Genomic DNA, 5,290 nt, shown 5'->3' on the forward strand with positions numbered 1-5,290 from the left:
ATTGTCTGCTTTTTTTTGAGAAAAGAAACCCAAACTACAACAGTATAAAATCATACTGTTTATGTATTATGGACACATCCAGCTGTATGTGCTGGGCATTTTGTCCAGAATGATATTATGAGAGACTGTACTGAAAACTTTGCCAAAATAAAGAGAATCCCACATTTGCTGTCTTCCCTTGGTCAGCTAGATGGGTGAATTTGTCATTAAAGGAAATTAAGTTAGTTAAGATCAGTAACTTTAAAAGTACATGAAAAATGTCTCACAAAAATAAAAGAAGAAAGTTTTCAGCAACTCTTCCTATGGGAAACTGTAAGAAAACTTCTTGTAGTTCTCACGTTTCTACCATGCTGCTTAATGCTTTACTGTCTACAAACAAGCTATAGAATGAATAACGAAACAGGCATTTTAAATACAAAATTATAGTAACAATACTAAAGATTTTATCATCATAAGAGAACAAAACAAGACCCTTCATAACTGAGTATCAGAAGGACTGGCAGGCTGACAAATGATTGTCCTGATTAAAGCAATGATGCCAGTGTGAGGTATTGTTTGCACACAGGCTGTTTCCTTTGAATAAGCCTTTCCTGACCTTTACAGCAGGCAAGAGCAATGCTTGCTTGAGGACAGGACGCTTCATGTGAGCAAGTCAAGGAAGCTGTAAAAGAACATGAATCCAGGCCCCAAGGCTTGGAAAAACCTCTGCCGTTGTACTGTTGTTGGGTTACAGAAAAGCCATAACCATTCACCTCAGCAAGGACACGGGTTTGAGTGACCCCAGAATAAGAGTGCTGCTCTTTCACCAGCCCACACACAGTGTGTGTGGTCACCTTGTCCTCTCCTGTGATGGCAAGATCTGCCAAAACACAGAAGCACAGCAGAGACAAAGAAGATACATGTGCAGGTAGGAATCAGCTGGTACATGTGGAATACCTTACCTTTGCACTGAGCATCTGTTTTCTGCTAAGTGCTTCAGCTGTGCAGTTATCCATGAGATTTCCCAATTCCTCACCCAGGGACACAGAAAGCATGAACCTTGCTTGTAACCAAATATTCCTTTTCCCCACTAACCTTGTGCCAAGCACCGGTAGGAAGCAAGGGACTACTGATAGGTATTTTTTGATAAAAACACATTACAGGCAACATATAGATCACCTCTATACATCAGGTTGTGTGCATTATCTTTTTTATATAATCAGCAGTGACAGCTGTTCATTCCATAAAGCTACATTTACAATATCACAAAAAAGTCTACTGTCCACTGATTACATAACAAAACAAAATACATGGTGTATTGGAGTTTTATGCATCCAGAGAGGAACAGTCTTCTCCCTTGCATCAGCATTTGTGAACTGGAAGCCTCCACTGTTGTGATAAAATTAAACAGAGAAGTGGTTGTGCTATGCAATGTGACACCCTAATTTACTCTGTTTTGGATTGGCTACTCCACAATTAGTATCATGGCATTTGTTTAAAATAAAACAGGAAAAGGGGCTATAAAGAAATAAGGTCATTAACTTTCAAACCCAGCAAAGGTGATACAAAATTACACAAGTGAAAAGTGGAAGAAATCTTTCTTGTTGCAGATCTTGTAAATCTCAAGTATAGAAATCTGCATTGATAAGTGTTATATGAATGATGACTTGCCAAGTACACTGAACTGCTGTCACTATGCACATGACACAGATCCCATATGTGAAATGCTTAATACCCTCAGCTTCTAATACAAGTGGAAACAGAGAATTAGTAGAAATATGTTCAAATATTTTAAAATTAAGAGTAAAATTGGCCAATGTTTAATCTTATCTTGTTTTCCCATTGCTCCGTGAAAAGTTTAAAGATTTACTTTCTTTTTATTCCTTTGGCATGGTATTTTGACATGTTACCACCAACCTAGCCTGCATGCTATTTGGATATACTAGTGTTGAAATGTATCTGATGTCCAGCATATAATAACTTTCTGTGGGGTCAGTGGAAAGTGCAATGAATTTTGCCTTGAGAGACTTGCTCAAGGCATGGATCATATTTTCCTCTAGTTACAGGGAAGGTACAGCTAAAATTAAATTTTGTGCTTTATTTTAAGGTTAAAAAACACATTAGAAGTAAATCATTAACTCAAAGAATCTCCGATCATTGCTATTAATAGCAAAGTAACTGATATGTAGCAGAGATTACACACCTGAGTTCCTAAAATAAGCTTGCTGTGAAAAAAAAAAAGCACTTGTGCTAGTACAGTTGGTGAAGCACATTAGTACATTCCCAGGATCGGTAGGTTGAGTTCTTCCTAAGGATCAGAGTTGCTGCAGGTGAAGAGATCTGCTCAGCTATGCAAGCTGGTAAGAACCCTACCTGGTTGCCTCTCTGCTCTGCCCAGGCTGCATCTCTGAGTCTGCTGATGAGCAGAAGCAGTTTATCCAATATTTCCTCTTGGACAAAGGGTTTATGATGGGGCAAGTAATAAGTGGTGTTTCGTAATCTATTAATTTTCCCTAAAGGGACCTGCAACTGAAAATGAGTTCTGTTATGAAATGATGACACATTTCCTTCCCAGAATGAATGGAAAGATTAAGGGGAAATTCTCTTTCCCCAAGTTCATCTTTTCCCATTCAACCTGGACTTGCACCACATCCATGCTGCACAACCCTGGGAGTCTGTAAAACTATGACTTATGTTTCACCTGATTAAACTTAAAATAAAGATAACTTTCAGTTTTAGATAAAAATAATTTCAATTGGAATTAGATATCTTACACTGAAACACTGCTTTTCCTCTTAACAGTTCTATTGAATTCAATGGACTTGAATTTATGGTGTAAGAAATCACTCAACATGACAAAACATTGCAATATCAGACTTTAATATAGGAGACACTTTTGTTTTGTATTTACAGGGATCCCATCCAGTAGGCATCTTGTCCTTGGGAGGAGGCTCTTAAGCATATTGCCAGACAATAAACTACCAATAATAAATAGTTACAAGATCAAAGGTACACCAGTGTAACACCAGCAGAACACTATGCTGGAATCACAGGACTTCTAGTTTTCCCCAAGGTAAATATGCAGGTACTTTAGCAGCTATAGTACCTCTCTGTAAATCATGACATGAAAACCTCATTCAGGTGTCTAAGGAAAATACACTTGAGAACATTAAACCAATATTTTTTAAGCTATTCTTGCTACCCTTTTTTTTTTTTTGGTGGTAGAGCTGCTAGCTACCTGATCTTGCTCTCTGTGCCAGTACTGCCACTCATTCTTCTAGCCAGAGGTACCTTAAATAGTCATGAACTAAGAACCACAAAAAGGCTCAGTTTCCTTGAAAAGCAATGAAGAATCCCTGCATTGTTCTTCCCCTCTGTTACAGAGTGATGGGAAATAGTCACTTCAGAATTTCAAGTGTAAACTCCAGAAAAAAAAAATAAAATCAGGAAGTCAAGATGATCACATTAAATCAAAATCACCATGCATCTGTCAAGAAGAGGATGTAACACTTAAGATATTACCAAACCAAAAGAGTAAGGAAAGAGGAAAATTCACGTGTCAGGCAGACTTTGGCTTTTCACTAAGCACCATTTTTCTCTAGGATATATTAGTTTGCATTTTCCAGGGTCAATCTCAGTGTATTTCCTACCCAAGTTGGTAACTACTCTTTGATAATTGGTATCCCTGCTCTGACTTAGTGGGTTAGGCACATCTGAATCCCCCCCCCCCCACAACGCTTTGCTTTTCAAAACAACGTGGAATGGAACATCACTTCTCTTTCATCAGATTGTCAGTCCACATATCACATGTAATACAATAAAAATTTATTCATTTGTATGATTTCATGAGATTCTTTAACTGTTTTCTTACTAAGATGTAAGCATAATTTATGATTTGGTCAATGTCTGAAAAATCAAGCTATTCTAGTAAGTTTATTTTTCAGACGCTGAAGCTGTTTCATCATTTATGACTTCACATATGCTCAAGGAGTCCAATCCTATCTCCTCTACTTACTCAAACAGTTCCAGGAGCATGTATTATGAGAATGGACAGAACTGAAGGCCTCTAATAAAGAACAAGGGATTTTTCAGTTATGATTATATTAATGGTTTGACAACTATGCGTTTCTGGTTGCACATTAAACGTGTGCATTAAAATGTTACACATAAATCACCTCCTTTCCCTCCCGAAATCTGTAACAGAAAGAAATCAGGAAAATGTTACCACTGAAACACAAGTAAACCTCAAAATTCATTCCCAAAAGGGTTTGATAAAGATGTGAACCACCACAACCTGCTTTTTCGGTGTGACTCTTGCACATACAAATTAACCCCTGGAGATGCTAATTCTACCTCTGACTGAGACACCGTCTCTTTTACAGTTTCCTACTAATTTTTTTTTAACCTGACTTGTAGGAGTAGCTTACCTTTTGCTCTTTTGCAATGAGACTACATTGATGATGGAATCTCTTCTTGTAGTTTTCTGGGCCACTGGTTACATAACAGTACCTTGCCGTGTTTAATGTCTTCTCAGCGGCTCAGTGTTATCATGGGCTAAATCAAATGAATATATAACAGCGCCAGGCCACAATGAAAATAGTTTCCAGCTGGGAAAATCTAAACTGAGTGACTGACTGATTGTGTAGTTAGTTAATATTCAGGTACAGATTTATGCTTATTTCTACAAATGGTCCTAATAGTACAGCTTGATGCAGTAAAAGAAATAAAACCAAAACCTCTCGTTATGCTTCCTGTGGGTTATCTGTGTGTTGTTTTAAGTATTACTCCTAGTGCTTATAAAAGTTTAGTCCCTTGCCCAGGGTAAACTGGGCTGCAGCACATGCCATTAAAGTTTAAGACTGAGCTATCCTGTTACAGAATGTTTTCAGCTGAGGGTCCATGTCACAGACATGTTTTATGAAAAATCCTTTCCTTAGGATTTTTTCTCCTGAGAAGCCAAGAGGCCTCAGGAACAAAATGTAAACAGAAATTATCTGCTGCTGTGGAATGCAACAGGTGGATCTGTGATTGGTCTCATGTGGTTGTTTCTAATTAATGACAAATCACAATTCAGCTGTCTGGACTGTCTCGGTCAGTCACAAACCTTTGTTATCATTCCTTTTCTATTCTTAGCTAGCCTTCTGATGGAATCCTTTCTTCTATTCTTTTAGTATAGTTTTAATATAATATATATCATAAAATAATAAATCAAGCCTTCTGAAACATGGAGTCAACATTCTTGTCTCTTCCCTCATCCTAGGACCCCTGCGAACACCACCACAGGTCCGCAGTGCTGCGGGCAGGGCCAGCT

The sequence above is a fragment of the Geospiza fortis genome, unplaced genomic scaffold (assembly GCF_000277835.1).
Source record: "Geospiza fortis unplaced genomic scaffold, GeoFor_1.0 scaffold195, whole genome shotgun sequence".
Taxonomy (NCBI): Eukaryota; Metazoa; Chordata; class Aves; order Passeriformes; family Thraupidae; genus Geospiza; species Geospiza fortis.